We start from the raw sequence: 25228 nt of genomic DNA on the forward strand, positions 1-25228 counted from the left end.
ATTCCAAATAGGTTCTACATAGCAGCAAAACGGTTCTCCTACAAGGACAAACCAAAGAACCTTTATGGTTCTTCAAAAAATAGTTCTACATAGCATGACAAAAACATTCCCCTACACTGGCCTAAAGGGACAAATCAAAGAACCCTCTATGGGTCTTAAAAAATTGGTTCTACATTGCACCAAAAACGGTTCCCATACAGCAACAATATCAATCAAAGACCCCTTATGCTTCTTTCATTTGTCCTTGTATGGAAATCATAGAACCCTCTAAGTTAGATCTAGTTGTGGATGGTTATACATAGAACCTTCATAAAAGGTTATCCAAAGGGTTCTCCTACAGGGGCAAATTAATAACCCTTTTTTTTGGTAGGCTTCTATTCTAACTAGCAACTTTTTTTGAACATGATCAATGGTCTACACACAGCGAAAGAAAACGTAGCCCCCTCAATTGGTTTCTATGGAAAGCCAGCGACAGATTTGCCTCCCACCCAGCGGCATCGAAGGCGCAGCTAGCTACCGACCGCAACTACTGCCGCACGTGCTGGTCATTTTTCTCTTCCGCTTGAGAAATATATTTTCACTTGAAAACGAATAGAGGCAGCAGCGTTTTCGCGGACTGTCTGTATGCGGCTTAATAAGGACATAATCTGCTAAACGTATCATAAAACATTAATAGGCATATGGCGACTAAATTGATTGCAGTCGAAAAGTCCGTTGGCATTATTATGGACTGGATATTTGGCTATGGGATATTTTATAGTAGAGAAACACAGGATTTACTTTGTTCTTCTGTCCGATCATAATTGTCGAGACGGTGGAGTATGATCTAGGGGTGTACTGAGTAGGATGGCTGGCTGGTAAGATGTCTGCTGATCGAATGCCTCATGACCTGTCTTGTAGAAAATGATGACCGTATGATTAGCCATTGTCTGACATTGAAAACAACTTAATCTCATACGTCACAATAGAGACACGGATGACGTAACAGCACGGTTTAGCGCACGGCTAATGAAACGTTGGGTGGTCGTCATCGCAGGATCCCGTCCAATAACACAAATAGCACGTTTTAGGCCTAATTCAAATCCATATTAACATTTATAAATACGCTCACCCAGTGTCAGCTCATTTAAATTACAACTCTATGCAGCGTTAAGCAATGAAATCTAATGTTTTACTTGCTCCAGAAAAACTTTTTCAAACCCTGCAAAAGTAAATAGCCTACACGTCGTTCCTGCACAAATGTAGGGTAGCTAACAAAAACGTATTGGACATTGCAAAATTAGGCCAAGAAAGAGTGTTGCGGGAAAACTTTCCAATGGTTTATTATGGTCAGACAAGCAGACTGGAAGTAGCCTGCGTTAACGTATTCAAGATGAATTATTACACCCGTCTCACCTGGAATTACAGAAGCAAACTTCTCCAAGTATGGTCAGCAGAGGGTGCTATAAACGCGTGCCGTCACACAATGTCGCACTACACTACAATATATGGGATAATTAACCCTCAAAGTGAAACATGGGATACCCCACCTCTGTTTTGGTAAAAACAGGAGAAATGTAACCCCTCTCAAATTCAGACAGGGCTGTGGATGCAAGGACTCAATGATATCAAAATCATCGTTTTAACCATGTTTTGAGGCTATATAGTGTTTGTTTACATTTCACATTGTTTAAAAACATTGGTGTAAAACACCCTTATATTTTCGGTTCTGATGGGGTATGACAGTTGAAATAAGTTCATGAGGAATATTTACAAGTTATATTCTTCAAGAATCAATGGGCATATATCATGAATGTATCAGTAGATGTAGCAACTGAGGATTCTAGCTTTTAAGCTAAATGTCTATCTCCCACTTATCATAAAATGTGAATTTGGAAGAAAACATAACTATGAATATACAATTCAGTGTACTGTATTAAGCTTTTATAAAAAGAAACATCACTATAAAAAGTTTCACATTTTTAACATTATTTGCCCATGTAAGCGGCATAATGTACAGCATAATGACAAACACTCTTTACAAACAAAGAAAAATTCTAAATGAAAGTAGAAATTGTTTTGACTTCCGTTTGAGAAGATCAAAACTGTTCAGTCCTTTTTCAAATAATGTAAATGGCTGCGTCAGATCAGGGTACTTGTACAGGCAAGCAAGATTATGTGGAAAGTTGGAACACTGACAACCTCTCAGCATTCTGCTCTTGTCGATAACTTGTCCAGTTTCATACTTTATGGGAGTCAATACCTCGTGAGTACTGGTTTAAACAATACAAAATAAAAGGCTGATTGAACTGATTAAACACCATGATTAAATCAGTTTGGCAGGAATGTCTTCAGGCACTCTTCACAGTCCCTTCACTGAGGGGAAGACTGTACTGAGGGGACTACATTCAATCAACGTGGATTGATAGATCCCGTATACTGCTAATAAAAATAAAGTTTAGTTAGCCCCAATAATATCCAGATCCCACCAACATTACACCCTCTAATGCAATGCCAGTTTCATACTTTTTGGGCTACCTTGACCATCTGTGTCACAGTCAGGGACTTTCCAGTCTAGCTTGCGGCCTTTCTCATAGAGTCCCTTCAGAACTTTGCGGACTTCGTAGTTCCCTCCTCCACGACTCAGTTTCAGGTACTTCCTGTACAGAGCAAGGGCAGTCCGTGCGTCCTCAATACTGTCATGGGTCTCACCTTGAATGTTAAGGTCTGGAGAAACAAGTAGAAGTTTTGCCATTTCACACAATTTGGTTGTTACGTGGATGAATTTGGAAAATGGCAGACTAAGTAGTAATTTCTATATGACCAAAACAGTGGTTGAGGAGTATAAGCTCTTACCCAGAAAGTACCAGGCAAGGAAGCGCAGAGAGATGATCCTCTTAATGGGCATATGGAACAGGTAGACTGTCAACTACCTGATCCTTCAGCACCTGAGCAAGGTACATCAAAACAGAGATGAGCTCCCACACTCCCTCCATTGAAATTACCCTGTCTACTGTTAACATAGCTAACCAATAGGGCTGGTTTCCTGGACACAAATAAAGACTAGTCCTAGACTAAACATTTTTCAAAGGAGATTCCCCATTGAGCATGCTTTTAGTCCAGGACTAGGCTTGATCTGTCTCCCGGAAACCGGCCCATAATCTTTACTAAAACTGCATCCAGGGGTATAGAAACACAGGTAAAATTCATTCCATTTAAAAATCAGGTAAATTAAGTATACAAACTTACCAGCAAATGTATAACCCGGAAGTCCTTCTGTAAACCATGGCCAACAAAGTGCACTCCGGTGTCAATGAGGAAGCGCAGCTTCAGGTATGTTGACTTCAGAGTGGTCAAGTGCTTGGAGGAAATCTTAGCATCCAGGTCACCTGGTTTGATGCCTGAGTACTGGGTCAGATAGTCCACCACCTGCACCAGCAAAACCGTGAGGAAGAATAAACTTTAAGAACTAAGATTAGTTGAATCTAGGTCGCTTTGTTAGGAAGCTGTCACATCAGATTTTACTGCATAGCAATAATTATCTGGACATCCATCCATCCTGTTAATGTAGTCATTATTATTGCCAGGGCGAGAGGGGCTGCATTACCTGCTCCTGAGTAGAGATGTAGTCATCGATGAACGGTACTCCCTCGTTGGGACCCTGACCACGCACGCAGGTGATCCGTGCCACAGACATCTGACTGGGCTTAATGGTGGACTTGGTGCCGTCGCTGTGTAGCTCTGCATCCTCCTATATAAAGACAGTATCCGGTCCATAAGGGGGAATTTAAACAGCAGATCTCCAAGCAGAGCTCCCTAATGTATCACTGTTAATTATTATCCTCATTGCCATGTTGCTAGGGTGAAGCTGCCTGTAACAGAAGTTGTCATGGAGAGAAGACCAAGGCGCAGCAGGTATGTGAATACTCATTTAATTTAAAAAAAGGAGTAAAGCATCCACTTGACAAACCAATAACAGTGACAACAGCTACAGTTCTGCAGGCTAGAAACGCAGTGCAAAAACAACCACCCACAACCCCAAAGAAAAACACACACACCTATATAGGACTTCCAATCAAAGGCAACTCAACACACCTGCCTTCAATTGGAAGTCCCAATCAACAACACAATCATTCACATACACAAACTGCCACGTCCTGACCCCAAAACTAATACAATAGCTCCATCTGCTGGTCAGGACGTGACACTGCCCCTATTATACACTTGTTTAATGGTTAAGGTTAGGATCTGGGCAGGAAAAACTGATCCCGGATCTGTACTTACAGGAACCTTCTACCCAGATACATTGTTGACCTAGCATACTCTGACTTACAGGGCATTCTGAAAATATTCAGGCCTCTTGACATTTTCCACATTGTTACGTTACAACCTTATTTTAAAACTTATAAAATAAATTCCTAATTTATCTACAGACAATACCCCATAATGACCAAGCGAAAACAGGTTTTATACATTTTTGCAAATATATATACATTTTTGCAAATATATATATATATATATATATATATATATATATATATATATATATATATATATATATATTCTTTTTTACAGAAATAACTTATTTATATAACTATTCAGACCCTTTGCTACCTGTGATACATTCAATTGATTCGACATGATTTGGAAAGGCACAAACCTGTCTATATAAGGTCCCACAGTTGACAGTGCATGTCAGAGCAAAAACCAAGCCATGAGGTCAAAGGAATTGTCCGTAGAGCTCCAAGACAGGATTGTTTGAGGCACAGATCTGGGGAACAGTACTAAAAAAATTCTGCAGCATTGAAGGTCCCCAAGAACACAGTGGCCTCAAACTTTCTTAAATGGAAGAAGTCTGCAATCACCAAGACTCTTCCTAGAGCTGTCCGCCCAGCCAAACTGAACAATTGGTGGAGAAGAGCCTTGGTTAGGTAAATTCAATTGATTGGACATTATGTGGAAAGGCACACCCCTGTCTATATAAAAATGTCCTACAGTTGACAGAGCAAAAACCAAGCAATGAAGTTGAAGGAATTGGGGGAAGGGAACCAAAAAAAATTCTGCAGCGAAGGTCCCCAAGAACACAGTGACCGCCATCATTCTTAAATGGAAGAAGTTTGGAACAACCAAGACTCTTCCTAGAGCTGGCCGCCCGGCCAAACTGAGCAATCGAGGGAGAAGGGCCTTGGTCAGGGAGGTGAACAAGAACCTGATGGCCACTGACAGAGCTTCAGAGTTTCTCTGTGGAGATGGGAGAACCTTCCAGAAGGGCAACCATCTCTGCAGCACTTCACCAAATCAGGCCTTTATGGTAGTGGCCAGACAGAAGCCACTCCTGAGTAAAATGCACATGGCAGCTCGCTTGGAGTTAGCCAAAAGGCACCTAAAGGACTCTCAGACCATAAGAAACAAGATTCTCTGGTCTGATGAAACCAAGATTGAACTCTTTGGCCTGAATGCCAAGCGTCACATCTGGAGGAAACCTGGCACTATCCCTACGGTAAAGTGTTGTGGTGGCAGCATCATGCTGTGGGGATGTTTTTCAGCGGCAGGGACTGGGAGACTAGTCAGGATCGAGGGAAAGATGAATGGAGCAAAGTACAGAGAGATGCTTGATGAAAACCTGCTCCAGAGTGCTCAGGAACACAGACTGGGGCAAAGGTTCACCTTCCAACAGGACAACGACCCTAAGCACACAGCCAAGACAATGCAGGAGTGGCTTCAGGACAAGTCTCTGAATGTCCTTGAGCAGGGGTTCTTAGACTTTTTCAGCCTGGGACCCAAATGAGAAATTCTGTGTTTTCCTGGGACCCAAGCTTAGGAAAATATGCAACTATACGTAAATATCGGTACATTTCATTGCCTTTATGCCCCCCAAAAAATGCAATATAGACAAAAACAAATAACAATGAAATACCCATACATCGAATGTTTATTTTTTCCCATTAAAAACACTTACATACCTGTCTAGGTTGGAACTGTTGCTGTTAAAATACAATACATCATTTCATTCTGAACTGGAATAAACAGATTGATCACATCACACATATGTATAACAGAACACACAGGCGTTTTGATTGTGCAACCCTAAGTAACAGTACAGATTGAAAAAAATTCAGGCCTACTGTACATCTTACTGTATACATTATTGTTGATAGAAAGTCTAGGTTGGAACTGTTGCTGTTAAAATGCATATTTTTTATTCTGAACTGGAATAAACTGATTGATCACATCACACAGATGTAGACCAGAACACAGTCCTAATGAGAGATGTGTGGCTGGTTGAAGTTTCCAACAAGCATGTATATTCTGGGCTCAGTTTTTGACAGTGTAACACTGAGGTGATGCTCAGCATTGACACTGTTTCAGTACTTGAGAACCCTGACTTGCATAGGTATGTGGTGCCAAACTGGATCTGAACATCTACTGTTTTCTCAGTCAGGCAGGAGACCACTTCCTGCTGCAGATGAGCAAACCAGAACTGTGTTCATCTCAAAAAGCATCTTGCATCAATCAGTTTATTCCAGTTCAGAATACAAATTATTACTTGTAACAGTTCCAACCTAAACTTGTTTTCAACAATAATTTCTACAGTAAAATGTACAGTAGGCCTGAATTTTCCATCTTCATCTGTACTGTTTCTTAGGGTTGCACTATCAGTAGTGTCACAGGCCGGCTCATTCATAGATAGATAGAGAGATAGAGAGATAGAGAGATATTAGGGGTGCAGTTTTATACCCTGGGCCCAGGTGGCTCCAATCACGCCAGCTCCAATCACTAATGACCCTCCGCTGCCTCTAAAAAGTTTAACAATTTGTTTAGACCAAGAACTCTACTCCAAATTTGTTTAGACCAAGAACTCTACTCCATGATAATTGAATTGGAGTGCACTGCAGAGGAGGAGCCGTGACAGTAGCTACTAGCTTGCTTTGGCTAACGTTAGCTATTAGCTGTGTAACGTTACAAGGCAAGGGGATTGTTTTAAAGATAAACTCACATCTACCACAATGAGAGATAGTACTCCCTTATTTCTGTTTATCATCACCTGTTATAAAATAACAACAATGCCTTGTTAGTTGACTTACCTTTCCACTTTCGAAGCACTGTTTCCTGAAGCATTCTGCCCTGTTCTGAAATAACTCCCTGGGTTTACCGTCATGCTGTGCCTGGATGTTTGGTCAGGACGTGTCGTTTTATTCATTTGTATTAATACTCATTACTAAGCACTTCCCCACACAAAAAACATTGTGGGCGCTCCTCGTTATTTCTCAAAGTTTGTATGAAAGAGACAAAAAAGTAATCACTGTATATGCATTTCATGACAATTGAGCTCAGTCAGAACCTGCCAGAGCTTGAGAGGATCTGCAGAGAAAAATGGGAGAAACTCCCCAAATACAGATTTGCCAAGCTTGTAGCGTCATACCCAAGATATCTCGAGGCTATAATCGCTGCCAAAGGTGCTTCAACAAAGTACTGAGTAAAGGGTCTGAATACTTATGTAAACATGATATTTCAGTTTTGTATTTTTAATACATTTGCAAAAAATTCTACAAACCTGTTTTTGATTTGTCATTATGGGGTATTGTGTGTAGATTGCTGAGGGGAAAAAACGAGGGATGCACCGATATTACATTTTTGTCCGATACCGACATCCAATATTTTCCTTGCCAAAAACAACGATAACGATAACCGATATTTACATTTTTTGCAGCTTTTTAAGCATTCTAGTACAGTTAAATAGTTAACACACACACACACATGGACGCAGCGGTCTAAGGCACTGCATCTCAGTGCAAGAGGCATCACTACAGTCCCTGGTTCGAATCCAGGCTGTATGACATCCGGCCGCAATTGGGAGTCCCATAGTGCGGCACCCAATTGGCCCAGCGTTGTCCGGGTTTGGCCGGGGTAGGCCGTCATTGTAAATAAGAATTTGTTCTTAACTGACTTGCCTAGTTAAATACAGATTACACACACAGACACACCACACTGACCAAAAATTAATTTTGTTGGCATTTACGTATGTCCCCATTACCAGTAAAACATAATCAAAACCTATTTCTTTCACTTACTTGCTGTGCTGTTTCCTTGTTCATTTGTTCAGTCGTTTTATTCTCAACCAGAATACATGTCAAGCAGTGAAGTTTCAGCTCTGTCTGTCCGTGACCTCTCTTCCTCGGTGCGCACTGTCACTGTGTCCGTTTCCATCTTGTCCAGCCGTGTATGTATACTTATGCTTCCACTTCCAGCTTTTACATACTACATACATTTCATGGACAGTATATTTTACATTAGTTAGTTAACTATTGTTTGTTTTTAGTCCCAGCCTTCAGCCAAACTTCAACCCCTCACATCTTATCACCGTAGACTATCCAGTTTTGATTTCTAGCTGCCATATATCTTTCCACTGTGCTGTTTCACAAAAGTTCTGAACCTTTCTATTCTCATAGTTTCTACAGATTATAAATTAAAGAAACACCTTTGCTAAGAGTTATTATATTATTGATCGATTGACTATGACTTTTCAAATCAACAAGCAGTGCTAATTGCAGATTTAGCTCCAAGTAAATGTTGCAATTCTTCAGCCATTCCTGAACCTGCGACCAAAAGCAAGCTACATATACGTACCAAAACAAGTGATCTAATGATTCTGTCTCTTCGCAGCAAAATCTGCAGAGCTGGGATGGTCGTATCCCCCACATATATAATTGGTCTATATATATATATATCTTTTGGTTGCAAGAATTTTGTATAATAATTTAAAATAAACTTGAAGTTTTGAATCCGGCGTCGTTTTGTGTATCAGTTCATAAACCATGTGCCATGGAATCAGTACATTAAAAAAATCTCCTTCCAACTATTTTGCAACCTGTATGGCGCAGCTGTCAATTTTTTGGTCCTTAAATGAAACTGGTATACTTTAATTCATCACAATTTTCTTTAGCTAATTTTGGTCTTAAATGCAGGGCCAACTGACAAGTTCCTTACCTTCTCCCCTTTTCACTTGCCTCCTCCATTTTTGCAGTAATGCTACGATCAGTTGGTTGTAATTTTGCATAGCGCAGACATTTCCATATATTTTTGTTAACTGCATGTGTGACATAGCTCCACAAGTCCTATTTAGGATATAATTTACAAAGAATATACATTTTTTTTGTGTGTAATTTTACCCCCTTTTTCTCCACAACTTTGTGATATCCAATTGCGATCCAATTACAATCTTGTCTCATCGCTGCAACTACCCAACGGGCTTGGGAGAGGCGAAGGTCGAGTCATGCGTCCTCCTAAACATGACCCGCCAAGCCGCGCTTCTTAAAACCTCTTCAGCGTCTCATCCCGTCAGCGGGATCAAAATCCAGCGAAAAACCATATCGCCAATTAGCATAATTTTTTTTTATATATATATATATATATATTATATTTTTTTTTTTATAGATACACCTCTCCTGAATCGACCCACGTTGTCCGATTTCAAAAAGGTTTTACAGGAAAAGCAAATCATTAGATTATGTTAGATGAGTCCATCGTAAAAAGCAGCAACATAGCCATTTTCCGACCAACCACTTGCATCACAAATAACCAAAAAAACAGCTAAATGCAGCACTAACCTTTTACAAACTTCATCAGATGACACACCTAGGACATCATGTTACACAATGCATGCATTCTTTTGTTCAATAAAGGTCATATTTATATATAAAAACAGCATTTTACATCGGCGTCTGACGTTGACTAACTATTTTCCCCTCAAATGCGTCCCGGGAAACAGTGCTACAATTCCCTAAATTACTATTCGAAAACGATTTTTTAAATTTATATTGTCAATCTAACATTTATAGATGAATATCTCTTGAGAACACCTGTCATACCAGATTTTAAATTAACTTTACTGGGTAATCACACTTTGCGATAAAAGGAGATGCGATACTCAGAAAATGAGCTAATAAACCGAGCTCGGCGCCATCTTGGAACAATCGCATGTCACATCTCATCTTGTATAATATTGTCAATAATCGCCTACCTTGAGTTGTCTTCATCAGAAAGCACTTCCAGGAATCCCAGGTCCACAACGGATGTATTTTCGGTCGAAAAAGTCCATCCTTCATGTTCCATTAGCCTGCTGTTGGTAGCGCGTCCTAGGGCTGCCTCCAAATGCTCCGACGTGCGCAGGGCTGCAGTTTCGGAAAAATTAGATTTTCCCGCCTTTAGGTTCGTTCAAACATGTCAAACGTTGTAAAACATTAATCTTCAGGGCCTGTAACACCTAGAGAGCCAATAAGATTCGACGGGGACGGTTGCAGAGTGTTTTAAAACGTTTCCAAAGGTGGGGGTAGACAGGGCCGCCGGCGTCATAATGGTGATGGCCCATCCCCTGTGACCAATTTCCAATGCGTCTCATTCACCGAGTTTCGACTGTATAAGGCTCAAACCACTGTGAAAAGACTGGCGACATCTAGTGGAAGCAATAGGAAGTGCTCATTGAACCATTGTTAACGGTGTGATTAATAGGGAAAGATGAGAAGTCGAGTCCACAATTCAGAATTCCACTTCCTGTTTCAATCGGTCTCGGGGTTTTGACTGCCATATGAGTTCTGTTATACACAGACACCATTCAAACAGTTTTAGAAACTTTAGGGTGTTTTCTATCCATATATAATAAGTATATGCATGTCCTAGCTTCTGAGTTTGATTAGTAGGCCGTTGAAAATGGGAACAATTTTTTTTCAAAATGCGCTGTGGCGCAAAATTATGATTTTTTTTTAATGCTAATTGGCGATATGATTTTTCGCTGGATTTTGATCCCGCTGACGGGATGAGACGCTGGAGAGGTTAAGTCAGTATTTTGTTGAAGCACCTTTTGGCAGCGATTACAGCCTCAAGTCTTCTTAGTTATGACGCTACAAGCTTGGCACATCTGTATTTGGGGAGTTTCTCCCATTCTCCCATTGGGGTTATATCCTGCCTGTTTGGCCCTGTCCGGGGGTATCGTCGTACGGGGCCACAGTGTCTCCCGACCCCTCCTGTCTCAGCCTCCAGTGTCCTGTGTGAATTTAAGTATGCTCTCTCTAATGCTCTCCCTTTCTTTCTCTCTCTCGGAGGACCTAAGCCCTAGGACCATGCCTCAGGACTACCTGGCCTGATGACTCCTTGCTGTCCCCAGTCCACCTGACCGTGCTGCTGCTCCAGTTTCAACTGTTCTGCCTGCGGCTATGGAACCCTGACCTGTTCACCGGACGTGCTACCTGTCCCAGACCTGCTATTTTCAACTCTCTAGAGACAACAGGAGCGGTAGAGATACTCTGAATGATCGGCTATGATAAGCCAACTGACATTTACTACTAAGGTGCTGACCTGTTGCACCCTCGACAACCACTGTGATTATTATTATTTGACCCTGCTAGTCATCTATGAACATTTGAACATCTTGGCCATGTTCTGTTATAATCTCCACCTGGCACAGCCAGAAGAGGACTGGCCACCCCTCATAGCCTGGTTCCTCTCTAGGTTTCTTCCTAGGTTCTGGCCTTTCTAGGGAGTTTTTCCTAGCCACCGTGCTTCTACACCTGCATTGCTTGCTGTTTGGGGTTTTAGGCTGGGTTTCTGTACAGCACTTTGACATCAGCTGAAGTAAGAAGGGCTTTATAAATACATTTGATTGATTGATTATTCTCTGCAGATTCTCACAAGCTCTGTCAGGTTGGATGGGGAGTGTCGCTGCACAGCTATTTTCACGTCTTTCCAGAGATGTTCGATCGGGTTCAAGTCCGGGCTCTGGCTGGGCCACCCATAGACTTGTACCGAAGCCATTCCTGCGTTGTCTTGGCTATGTACTTAGGGTTGTTGTACTGTTGGAAGGTGAACCTTCGCCCCAGTCTGAGGTCCTGAGCGCTCTGGAGCAGGTTTTCATCAAGCATCTCTCTGTACTTTGCTCCGTTCATCTTTCCCTCGATCCTGACTAGTGTCCCAGTCACTGCCTCTGAAAAACATCCCCACTGCATGAAGCTGCCAACACCATGCTTCACCGTAGAGATGGTGCCAGATTTCCTCCAGATGTGACACTTGGTATTCAGGCCAAAGAGTTCAATCTTGGCTTCATCAGACCAGAGAATGATGTTTCTCATGGTCTGAAAGTCTTTAGATGCCTTTTGGCAAACTTCAAGCGGGCTGTCATGTGCCTTTTAATGAGGAGTGGCTTCTGTCTGGCCACATAGGCATACCATATAGGCCTGATTGGTAGAGTGCTGCATAGATGGTTGTCCTTCTGGAAGGTTCTCTCATCTTCACAGAGGAACTCTGCAGCTCTGTCAGAGTGACCATCAGGTTCTTGGTCAACTCCCTGACCGATGCCATTCTCCCCCGATTGCCCAGTTTGGCCGGACGGCCAGCTCTAGGAAGAGTCTTGGTGGTTCCAAACTTCTTCCATTTAAGAATGATGGAGGCCACTGTGTTCTTGGGGACCTTCAATGCTGCAGAAATCTTTTGATACCCTTCACCAGATCTGTGCTTTGACACAATCCTGTCTCGGTGCTCTACGGGCAATTCCTTCAACCTCTTGGCTTGGTTGTTGCTTTGTCAACTGTGGGACCTTATATAGACAGGTGTGTGCCTTTCCAAATCATGTCCAATCCATTGAATTTACCACAGCTGTACTCTAATCAAGTTGTAGAAACATCTCAAGGATAATCAATGGAAACAGGATTCACCTGAGCTCAATTTTGAGTCTCATAGCAAAGGTTCTGAATACTTATGTAAATATGGTATTTCTGTTTTTCTAAAAACCTGTTTTCACTTTCTCATTATGGGGTATTGTGTGTAGATTGATGAGGATTTATTTTTTTGGAATCAATTTTAGAATAAGGCTGTAACGTAGCAATATGTGGAAAAAGTCAAGGGGTCTGAATACTTTCCGAATACACTGTATTCATTATATAAATAGGCCCGTTTTAATTTTGTCTGGCTTGCCGTTCCAAATAGTGGAATATTTTTTGCTCATATCATTTAAAAAACAAGTTGTTAGGTATAGGCAGGCCCATAAGTAAATAGGCAAACTGGGATATGACTAAAGAATTAATCAGGGCGATTTCTCCACAAATGGACAGGTGTTATCCTTTCCATGGTAGCAAAATCTTATCTAATTTGGCTAACTTTCGATTCATATGTATTGTAGTGAGAATTTCTTTCTTTCCGTTGATGTTCTTACTTTGTCTATAACAGATCTATCCATCCACTCACCTCTTTTCTGATGTGATATGTCTCTCCCACTTTGATGTGTGCTACCAAGTTGTCCCCGGTGCGAGCGTCCATTACATGAGGAACAGTAACCACCAAGTCATAGAGAGACGCTCCTTCAGCCTCCTCGGTGGAGCTCAGCTAAAATATTGATAAAAGTGTTGTCATTTCAATTCAACAACAGACATACTAATACAGATCATTCTATCAAACTATGAAACCAGTATGGCAAAACAAAAACAAGGAGCAAAATGGAAAAATCATGGAAGTCTTGAAAAATGATTTAGTGAGTGAGCCTATGAATGTGAAGTAGTTATTGGCTCTTCTGTGTCTTTCACCTCCTCTCCCTCTGGCCAGCTGCTGATCTCCAGGCCCTGGCTTTTGCTGATGGACATCTTCAGAGTGAGAGGGATCCAGATGTGACGTAGGTCCTCCACTCTGGTGTCAAAGGTCAGGCCCTCCGTATTGACCAGCTCCTCCCTAAACAACATGAAGGTCATCAAAAATGCAATGAGAAAAATTTGAATTTCAGTTTACTTCCTGAATTGACATTTTAGTCATTTAGCAGATGCTCTTATCCAGAGCGACTTACAGTAGTGAATGCATACATTTCATTTCATACATTTTTTTTTCTTCTCCTGTGCTGGCCCCCCGTGGGAATCAAACCCACAACCCTGGCGTTGCAAACACCATGCTCTACCAACTGAGCTACAGGGAAGGCTTACATTTACATTACATTTTAAACATTTAGCAGATGCTCTTATCCAGAGCAACTTACAGGAGCAATTAGGGTTAAGTGCCCTGCTCAAGGGCACATCGACAGATGTTTCACTTAGTCGCCCATAGAATAGGCTAACCCGATGCAGGGTAACATTTCAAAAACCAAAATGTCAGCTCATTGTTTTAACAAGCTTTCCCATCAATATATATATATATATATTTTTATCATCCTTACTCTAAGCACCACTCATGTGGTTGTGGAGGTTCTTTGGGCTTAAGGGGTTCCATTTCCTCTTTCTTTTTGGCCTTGATGAAAGCATACTGTGGAGAGAGGAACAGGTTGATTCATTCTAATAACTTTGTACCAAAATATTATTGACACTGGAAACACAACCAACATCATTGGGATAAGAGTTCTAATTGAAGAACTAAATCTCTAATGTGCTACTATAGCTAATAACTAAATCAAATAGATGGCCATCATGTCATTGTAAATATCAATAGCAGTCTGCATTCAGCATTTCAAGAGCTTGAGATTAGAAAGTTATATCTTCAAAAAGATGATTTGGAGATAATTGGCTTTAATAAAGTTCTGAACCCTCATTGGTTTCAATGGTGTCAGCAATTTTTTTATCTTGTATTCTTTTGAACTTAACAACATTAATTTGGTTATTTAGAGTACTATATACAGTCGTGGCCAAAAGTTTTGAGAATGACACAAATATAAATTTTTACAAAGTTTGCTGCTTCAGTGTCTAGATATTTTTGTCAGATGTTACTATGGAATACTGAAGTATAATTACAAGCATTTCATAAGTGTCAAAGGCGTTTATTGACAATTACATGAAGTTGATGCAAAGAATCAATATTGCAGTGTTGACCCTTCTTTTTCAAGACCTCTGCAATCCGCCCTGGCATGCTGTCAATTAACTTCTGGGCCACATCCTGACTGATGGCAGCCCATTCTTGCATAATCAATGCTTGGAGTTTGTCAGAATTTGTGGGTTTTTGTTTGTCCACCTGCCTCTTGAGGATTGTCCACAAGTTCTCAATGGGATTAAGGTCTGGGGAGTTTCCTGGCCATGGACCCAAAATATCGATGTTTTGTTCCCCGAGTCACTTAATCATCACGTTTGCCTTATGGCAAGGTGCTCCATCATGCTGGAAAAGGCATTGTTCGTCACCAAACTGTTCCTGGATGGTTGGGAGAAGTTGCTCTCGGAGGATGTGTTGGTACCATTCTTTATTCATGGCTGTGTTCTTATGCAAAATTGTGAGTGAGCCCACTCCCTTGGCTGAGAAGCATCCCCACACATGAATGGTCTCAGGATGCTTTACTGTTGGCATGACACAGGACTGATGGTAGCGCTCACCTTGTCTTCTCCGGACAAGCTTTTTTCCGGATGCCCCAAACAATCGGAAAGGGGATTCATCAGAGAAAATGACTTTACCCCAGTCCTCAGCAGTCCAATCCCTGTACCTTTTGCAGAATATCAGTCTGTCCCTGATGTTTTTCCTGGAGAGAAGTGGCTTCTTTGCTGCCCTTCTTGGCACCAGGCCATCCTCCAAAAGTCTTCGCCTCACTGTGCGTGCAGATGCACTCACACCTGCCTGCTGCCATTCCTGAGCAAGCTCTGTACTGGTGGTGCCCCGATCCTGCAGCTGAATCAACTTTAGGAGACGGTTCTGGCGCTTGCTGGACTTTCTTGGGTGCCCTGAAGCCTTCTTCACAACAATTGAACCGCTCTCCTTGAAGTTCTTGATGATCCGATAAATGGTTGATTTAGGTGCAATCTTACTGGCAGCAATATCCATGCACCACCCTCCTTTTGAAGCATCCAGTCTGTTATTCGAACTCAATCAGCATGACAGAGTGATCTCCAGCCTTGTCCTTGTCAACACTCAAACCTGTGTTAACGAGAGAATCACTGACATGATGTCAGCTGGTCCTTTTGTGGCAGGGCTGAAATGCAGTGGAAATGTTATTTTGGGATTCAGTTCATTTGCATGGCAAAGAGGGACTTTGCCATTAATTGCAATTCATCTGATCACTCTTCATTACATTCTGGAGCATATGCAAATTGACATCATACAAACTGAGACAGCAGACTTTGTGAAAATTAATATTTGTGTCATTCTCAAAACTTTTGGCCACGACTGTAGATAGAAAACGTTGAACAGTACAAGGCTATGTCAATAACTCAATTATGACAAAAATGCAGATAGAACCAAGCTCTCGATTTGCCATTGTAGGAGGAAATACTCAAGTGGTCGAATTGACTGATCATGAAGAGTTTGATTTGGATTGGAATTTGAGGCTCACCTCTGCCTGAGCCTTCCAGAACTCAGCCTCTTTGACACTGTTCACCTCACAGTTAATGACCAGTACATCAGGAAGGCAGCGGATGTTCCGAGTCTGCACCTACAGATAGTTAGAGGGGGAAAAAAACACATTAAAGAATCGACTCAAACAATAAATAAACAACCCATTTTTAAACAAGGGTCACTTACTGTGGGCTGGTACTTTCCACAGTTCTCACACCACGCCTGTGTACTCTGCTCCAGACATATACTCTTCTTCATGATCTCAGCAAAGTCGTACTCCTTTATCGTCTTATCTAACAGAATAGGATTTAAAACACCAATATATGATCAATAAATACAAATAACATTGATACTAGTCAAATGTTGGCAGAGTAAAGATCATTTGGGGAAAACTTACCAAGTGAGTTCTGCTCAGGGTAGTGCATGGTGAAGAGCAAGGTGAGAGAGGAGCGTACTGTCTCCTTTCCACAGCGACACAGGTTGCTGTTCTCAACCTCACACCCAAACTACCTTCCAATTACAGACTCTCCTGAGGAGCCCAGAACACTGTAACAAATAAAGCAACAAAGGAGAAAAAGCTGGCCTCCAGAGTGGTGCAGTGGTCTAAGTCACTGCATCGTAGTGCTAGCTGTGCCAATAGAGATCCTGGTTCGAGTCCAGGCTCTGTCGCAGCCGGCCGCGACCGGGAGACCCATGGAGCGGCGCACAATTGGCCCAGCGTCGTCCGGGTTAGGGGAGGGTTTGGTCGGCAGGGATGTTCTTGTCCCATTGTGCATTAGCGACTCCTGTGGCGGGCCGGAAGCAATGCACGCTGACACAGTTGCCAGGTGCATGGTTTTTTGATTGCTTGGGCGTAAAAATGTTAAAACAAAAGTTAAAAGGTGCAGTAAAAATGTGTAAATGATCAGTGTCACCTGCTGCTGGCTCCTCGGTAGGCCTGTGACCCCTCCTGCTCCTGGGTCTCCTGGTGGAGCTGGGTGAGGATGAAGCGGTTCCAGCTCTGGTTGAGACGGCCCAGCCTGGCCTTCCCCGTCTGCTCATCAGAGTCAGCCAGGATCAGACCCAGGGCAGACGCCTCCGGGATAGTTCGGAAAGCTCTGAGGAAATTACTGGCCTGTGAGAGGGGACAGTGGTTGCAATGAGTGAATGGCAATGGGAGTAGGCAGCAGGACGGTTTAATTATGGTCAGTCAGTTCAGTGCATGCATACACATTATTACAGTGCTCTATTACCACTCTATTACAACTCCATCAAACTGTCTTTATTACAACTCTGTTACATAAGCACACTACTACAGTGCTCTATCATGCAAAGAATATGTTATTTTGTAGGGATAGAAAGATAGGCCATAGGACAGAGTGAGATGTGTCATGGCTATTGGTGACTACCTGACAGGGGTCTCCTCGTGACAGATCTAGCATGTGGAAGAGGAAGCCCAGCTCACACGCCAGACAGAACTCCTTCTGACACAGGTGGTTCTGGACCAGGCAGCGGATTGGCTCCAGGAAATACAACACCTAACCAATCAGACACATAGGGGGAAAATACTCACTGTTATTTGTAAATGGGAACAAATAAGGAAATAATATACGAAAAAAACATGGATAAATCAACCGTATATTTACGCTATATAAATGAACGCCACACATTTCCGATTCTGACCTGGATCATGCAATTACAGTAAGCATTGGGAATGTGAGGTTCCAGGCCAGAAAACAGGGTCCTGTTGTAATGTTTGAAGTCAAAGTCTTCCAGCCCAAGTTTGGAGTATTTGATGGTGACCTGATGGGCACAAAACAATCAAAGATGTAAGCTCTTCTCATTGACACAACAAGCTAATCTCAAAACCACATTGAACCACATTGTGCTCATAACACAAATCCATACTATTGAACCACACATTTCACATTTACAAGTAGATAACAATGTAATAAGTAAGGGACACACCTTCCTGTATTTTGTGGGTACCATGTAGAGGTGTGGTTCTTCATCTCGACCAATAGGAGACTCAGGAAGCCCCTGATTGTAGTTGTCAAAGTCCAACTCCACCTCCTTGATCTCGTAAGGAACCTGAAACACAGCAAACAGGAGAGGATGTTTATACAAGCCAAGCATAGTTCAGAACCCAACTCTTTCTGAGACACTGAATTTGAGACACTGAATTTGTGGATGATTGACGTACCTGGTTCCGGGGAGGGGTGCGAGGATTGGGGGCGTAACCAATGAACCCAACAGTCTTCATCGTACGCAGGATCTCTGGGTCCACTGGGGGTGCTCGTCTGGACAGAAAAAAGGTGAGAAATATTTGGATACTTATTTTAACTTAGTCATTCTTCGGGCACAAGACATCTATCAAAAGCCAGAGAGCACTGCCCTCCTTGTGAAGGGACATTTTGGAGAGAGGTTGGTGTTACCCCACCTCAAGAAACAGTGAATTCACCACATAGCCTACTTTAGCAGATCTAGTCCCCAAAAGGTCACAAAACTTGTCTTAAAATAATGTGTTACCTACCTAGGGCTGGGAGTGGCCTGTGTGGTGACCCAGTCTGACAGTAGTGGCTCTGAGCTGGTAAAGGGCATGGGGATGAGGGACAAGGGCAACAGGTCATGGCTCCAGTCCAGCTGAGGCAAGGAGTCCACCAGACAGGGCAGAGCAAATTCGGTCTCCCGTGAATAACCGTTGTAGGAGACCTCTGGGGCGTCTGACCAAAGGTGCACACCTCCCCCAGGGTCCCCAAAGGCCAAAGCCTGCTTGCTGGAGGACACGTCGAAGCTCATGAGTAACTGGCCAACGGTGTTGACATGGAAGACATCAGCCAGGTTGGCTAGCCCAGTGGGTTCACAGAATTGACACTGTCCTGGGATGGAGGGAAAAGAAAGTCAGTCTTATTTTCTCTGATAAATACAGCTAGCAGGCTGCACAACAAACACATTCTCCATTTGATCAATACCTGTCTGTGAGATGATGGCCAGGCGTGACGTGTACGTAGGGATGAAGTGCAAGAAGAGGGGGTCCACGTGCACCTGGAGTGGTGTCACAGCGCGCATCATGCGCAGGTCAAACACCATGAGGAAGCGGTCACACGCTAGTTCGTTCATTCCTCGACTGGAGAACCCACACGCAGCCAGGATATCCATGGCAACCATGGACATCAAAGTCTGACAGGCTACCGGAGAAGGCATCAAACTCATGTTCTAGCTTGAAGGTGCGCAGGTCACAAAGCGACACCTGGTTATGTGGAAGGCAAGAAGGTGAGATATATACGAATGGTTAAGGATGTAAAAAAAAATAACTCGGAACATCTTCCAAACACTGAGAAACATGAGTGGCCTTCCTCTCTTGTTGTCCTTACCTTCCCAGATGTGTTCCCACAGAATAAGACACGATTGGACTGCCGCATGATAGCTACCCCTGGAGCCTCGACCATAAACTAGGCATAGGAAGGAAAGATCACAATATGTACAATTATTTACCTATTGAATCACTTATTTTTAAGAGCATATAGGCCAAAATTGTGTTGCATCTTTAGAGTTAGGCCTATATTTTCATATGCTGGTGTCATGCAATACCTTTTGTGTCTGCTACACAGTATTAAGGTCAAATTCAAGCACATAATTCTGTAGCCCACCCATGAGCATTGTGTTGTTTTCTGTCATAAGCAGTCTGCTTATGCATGTCAGCTCCCTCCTCCATTCTAAAATACACACATGAATTCATTAAGACAATTACATTATACTGTACAGTATTCAAGATGCACATCCAAACTGATTTGAAACTATAACATGTTTCAACTAAATGTTGATTTTTGCAAGCATCCTTTCAGCAGTCACCTTTGAACCTAAGTAAACATGGGTGTATGGTTTGCATAAAACATTTAAAATAAATGTTCCCCAACTAAAAAAAACTCCAACTGGACCATTTTATCTCCATCTCGCCAGCACTGGAGCGTCGGTGAACAAAACCTTCAGACGACTAAAGGCCCTGTCCGCCTCCGCTGACCACCGCAACCGCACCGGGCCCCCCTTCATCAGTGAGGTAATGGGAGCCGCCACCTGCCCAAAGCCCCGGATAAACCTCCGGTAGTAATTGGCAAATCCCAAAATCCGCTGCACCTCCTTCACCGTGGTGGGAGTCGGCCAATTACACACGGCTGATATGCGGTCACATTCCATCACTACCCCTGATGTGGAAATGCGACACCCCAAGAAAGAGACGGCTGGTTTGGAAAACTCACATTTCTCAGCCTTGGCGTATAGGTCATGCTCCACCAGTTGCCCAAGCACTTTACGCACCAGAGACACATGCTCGGTGCGTGTAGCGGAGTAGACCAGAATGTCATCGATGTACACCACTACACCCTGAACGAGCAGGTCCCGGAGAATCTTGTCCACAAAGGATTGGAAGACTGCGGGAGCATTCTTTAACCCATACGGCATGACGAGGTACTCATAATGGCCAGATGTGGTACTAAATGCAGTTTTCCACTCGTCCCCTCCTCGGATACGCACCAAATTATATGCACTCCTGAGATCCAATTTCGTGAAGAAGCGCGCCCCGTGAAATGACTATTTCCGATGCGATGAGAGGTAGTGGGTAACTGAAACCCACTGTGATGGCATTTAGACCTCTATAGTCAATGCACGGGCGCAGACCTCCCTCCTTCTTCTTCACAAAAAAGAAGCTCGAGGAGACTGGTGAGTTAGATGGCCGAATGTATCCCTGCCTCAAAGACTCAGTGACGTATGTCTCCATAGCCGCTGTTTCTTCCTGAGACAGGGGATAAACGTGACTACGAGGAAGTGCAGCGCCCACCTGGAGGTTTATCGCACAGTCTCCTCGTCGATGAGGTGGTAATTCGTTCACCTTCATTTTACTGAAGGCGATAGCCAAATCGGCATACTCTGAGGGAATGTGCACGGTGGAGACTTGGTCTGGACTCTCCACCGTAGTCGCACCGATGGAAACTTCTATGCACCTGCCCGAGCACTCATTTGACTACCCCTTAAGAGCCCTCTGTCCACACGAAATCTTAGGGTTGTGAGTGGCTAGCCAGGGAATCCCTAGAACCACTGGAAATGCTTGGGAATCAATGAGGAAAAGACTAATCCGCTCCTCATGACCCCCCCGCATTACCATGACCAGTGGCACAGTGACCTCCCTGACCAGCCCTGACCCTAGTGGTCGACTGTCTAGGGCGTGCACGGGGAAGGGTTGGTCCAACTGAACCAGGGGAATCCCTAACTTCGCCGCGACCCCACGGTCCATAAAACTCCCCGCCGCGCCTGAATCGACTAGCGCCTTAAGCCGGGAGTGAGGGGAGAAACAAGGAAAAGACAATGACACATACATGTGATGGACAGGGGGCTCTGGGTGAGGCTGGTGCTGACTCACCTGAGGTGTCAAAGGAGCCCTCTGCCTGCCTTCTGGACTCCCGGGTGAGTCTCTCCAGCACCGGTCCACAGTGTGCCCTCTGTGACCACATGAGGTGCAGGAGCGAACCCTCCCTCCAGTCTTCCTGGCTGCTGCCCCCCCTATCTCCATAGGCGTGGGAGCAGGAGGGCTGGAGGGTGGAATGAGCAGGGCCCGGGTCGGATGTCCGCGGGCGGCCAGCAGATTGTCCAGTCGGATGGACAGGTCAACCAGTTGGTCCAGGGTGATGGTAGTGTCCCGACAGTCTAATTCCCGGCGGACGTCCTCCCTCAAACTACATCGGTAGTGATCTATAAGGGCCCTCTCATTCCACCCTGCTCCCGCAGCCAGTGTCCGGAACTCGAGAGCAAAGTCCTGCACGCTCCTCGTCTCCTGTCTCAGGTGAAATAGCCGCTCACCCGCCGCTCTCCCCTCCGGGGGATGATCGAACACTGCCAGAAAACAGCGGGTGAACTCTGGGTAGTTGTCCCTGGCTGAGTCCGGACTCTCCCACACGGCGTTTGCCCATTCCAGGGCCCTACCCGTGAGACAGGAGACGAGGACGCTGACGCTCTCCTCCCCCGAGGGAGAGGGACGAACGGTTGCCAGGTATAACTCCAACTGGAGTAAGAAGCCCTTACACCCAGCGGCCGTCCCATCGTACTCCCTGGGGGGAGCGAGTTTCACCCCACTGGTACTGGGTGCTGTGGGTGCTGGTTGGGGCGCAGGCTGTTGACCTGCCGCGTTCGTGGGGCCGAGAGCGCTTCGGTCCCAGCTCTCCATGCGCGCCAACACCTGATCCATGGCGGTACCCAGACGGTGGAGCAGGGTGGAGTGTTGGGCAACTCTTTCCTCCATGGACGGGGTTGGCGCTGAAGCTCCTGCTGACTCCAGTTGGTGCGTGATTCAGTCAGAATGCTCAAGGAAGCAGGAGGGTTGAAGTCAGGCGCAGGAGACACAAGTCCGTGAACACTCGTTTTTAATAAACAATCCACACTTGACAAAAACAGGTAGGGCAGGGCAAGGTAAAACAAATACCCATGAACAGCCCGAACACAGCGTAGGGACGCAGCCCAAAACACACTACCACAAAACCCACAGGCAGAAGGGAAAAAAACACCTGTTCCCCAGACGTACAACCTGACGAAAATAATCACGCACAAACACAGACATACCTTGCTAGACTAAATAACACCCCCTACTAATAACTAAACCAAAACAGGTGCGTGCCTACCTAGACCTAACCAACAGAAAGTGAAACAAAAAAGATCGATGGCAGCTAATAGGCCGGCGACGACGACCGCTGAGCGCCGCCCGGTCGAGGAGGGGCGCCACCATCCGTCAGTGTCGTGACATCCTTCTTGCCCTTTGTGCTGTTGTCTGTGCCCAATAATGTTTGTACCATGTTTTGTGCTGCTATCAATTCTTTTTTTTTTTACCTTTATTTAACTAGGCAAGTCAGTTAAGAACAAATTATTTTTTCAATTACGGCCTAGGAACAGTGGGTTAACTGCCTTGTTCAGGGGCAGAACGACAGATTTTTTTTTACCTTGTCAGCTCGGGGATTCAATCTTGCAACCTTTCAGTTACTAGTCCAACGCTCTAACCACTAGGCTACCTGCCGCCCCGATGTTGCGATGCTGCCATGTGTTGCTACCATGCTGTGTTTTCATGTGTTGCTGCCATGCTATGGTGTTGTCTTAGGTCTCTCTTTATGTAGTGTTGTGTCTCTTGTCGTGATGTGTGTTTTGTCCTATTTTTTTATTTTTTATTTTATCCCAGTCCCTGTCCCGCAGGAGGCCTTTTGCCTTCTGGTAGGCCATCATTGTAAATAAGAATTTGTTCTTAACTGACTGGCCTGCTTAAATAAAATTATAAATAAATCAGTAAGAAAACCACAATAATGTGAATTATCATTTGAATTCAACTCACAGGTAGTCGAACATGACAAGGCCTCCACGAGTTTGGCACTTGAGATTACTCTTAGAGAGAAACAGAACCCCTGTCTCCATGCTCTGAATCTGACGAATATCATCAGTTGAGTGCGCCTGGAAAGAAAAATAGCGACCCATTTTGGGACCAAAGAAGGACATTCCATGCCCCTATGGAAAAAGAGAGTGGGGAAACAAGTGTGTATGGTAGAACATTTTTGCTGAATAGCCCATATTTGTACACCAAAGTGTACAAAACATTTGTGGACGCACTTCATGTTCCAAGTACCAGTTGATGGATTCTGGGTTCTGACTCCTAAAACTTCAAATAGGGTTAATTATCAGGTATCCTATTGAAATATTGAGTGAGAGTTAACTTCTGGTATAGAGAGAGTCTATACCAGAAGTTAATGGTTATCTGTAAGGAGGAAGGTATATGGTGGGTGCAATTAAGTTTGGAATGTGCTGAGTGCAGGGAAAATGATCACTTGTGGCAGCACTGATAAGAGGAGTGAGCATTTTGGGGCAGAGGTCAGGTCAGATGAAGTGGGGAAGAACAGGTATCACTAAGGTTCTGTCTAGCAACAGAGATGCATTGGCTGTTCAGATGTGTAGGAGACTCAGCATAGGAGAAAGGGTTAAATATCAGTGCTTGTGTTAATATGTCTTTTGTCGGTTCAGCTGTTCGATCCTTTGGGAAGAATAAACTTGGTTTAAGCTTTCATAGTGTCCGTCGAGTTCTTACTTTGATAATTAGAACCTAACACAGTAATACCCTATATTCTGGCATAATAATTTGTCTCTTACCCTGTGGTTCCCCATCCAGAGCAGCTCCTCTTGCAGGTCAAAGTGAGTTGCTGTGAGAGGAACGCCCACTTCTGCATGCACACTGTGGAGTTCAGAGAACATCCCTTCCATCATGTGCACAGACTCGGGTACGGCCACAGTAAGACCATCTGGATTGAGCGCCACACCTTGCAACAAGACAGGATTGAGCCGTGGGCCCATTGAGGGCTCCATACCTGGCTCTTGACTCCCATGGAGGGCTGGTGCGTATTCACCCATACCTGGGTCCAGACTGTCAAAGTTCATCATGAGGACAGCTGACTTAAAAAATAAAATGGGTGCATGTTGTTCAAATAGGCTTGCATCTTGGCTTATATACTAACTGTATGAGCCAGTTAGCTATAGGTTATTAATTATCTTTGATAGCATTCTTATTACAACCCCAATGGCCTCTTGGTGTTACAGCTAAACTGGCCCTGTTGCATGCCTGTCGGGCACCTCCTAACTAATTATACCTACACTCATTAAGCATAATAGGTAGGTCGTCAGGGCTATTGTTGTTGGTCTGCTGGATTCGTAGGCTAGGTAACAATATTGCTAGCACTGGATTGCAATAGTAGTGTTCATTATATTCAAATGCAATGCAAATAGGACAAACTAGGTAGCTGTATCGGCCCAGCAAGTGGGCTTTCAAGCAACTGTTGGCTAGCTAACTAGCTAGTAACCCTTAGTTGCGAGCTACAATTTGAATACAACTCCTTAGAATCCCATTCTCAAAATCAATGGAAATTAATAAATCAATCGTTTACCAAATGTATATATGTACACTGTGCCCCAAATAGCTTAT

The 25228-nt window shown here is 43.8% G+C and overlaps 1 pseudogene across 1 annotated transcript; it reads right to left on the reverse strand.

Annotated features, from left to right (window-relative positions):
* Positions 1 to 1896: 1896 nt before the first annotated feature.
* LOC106572499 (PAN2-PAN3 deadenylation complex catalytic subunit PAN2-like) lies at positions 1897 to 24687 on the reverse strand (annotated as a pseudogene). Its single transcript, XR_014380543.1, has 21 exons — positions 24403 to 24687; positions 23597 to 23766; positions 19825 to 19949; positions 19608 to 19685; positions 19206 to 19483; positions 18767 to 19112; positions 18437 to 18533; positions 18202 to 18324; positions 17917 to 18036; positions 17643 to 17771; positions 17169 to 17368; positions 16652 to 16800; positions 16441 to 16547; positions 16253 to 16351; positions 14165 to 14250; positions 13548 to 13689; positions 13213 to 13350; positions 3587 to 3730; positions 3229 to 3408; positions 2836 to 2927; positions 1897 to 2706 (listed from the first exon to the last, which is right to left on the reverse strand). The product of XR_014380543.1 is annotated as a PAN2-PAN3 deadenylation complex catalytic subunit PAN2-like (transcript).
* Between the last annotated feature and the right edge of the window lie 541 nt (positions 24688 to 25228).

The sequence above is a fragment of the Salmo salar genome, chromosome 15, assembly GCF_965601325.2.
Source record: "Salmo salar chromosome 15, fSalSal1, whole genome shotgun sequence".
In the NCBI taxonomy this organism is placed as follows: Eukaryota; Metazoa; Chordata; class Actinopteri; order Salmoniformes; family Salmonidae; genus Salmo; species Salmo salar.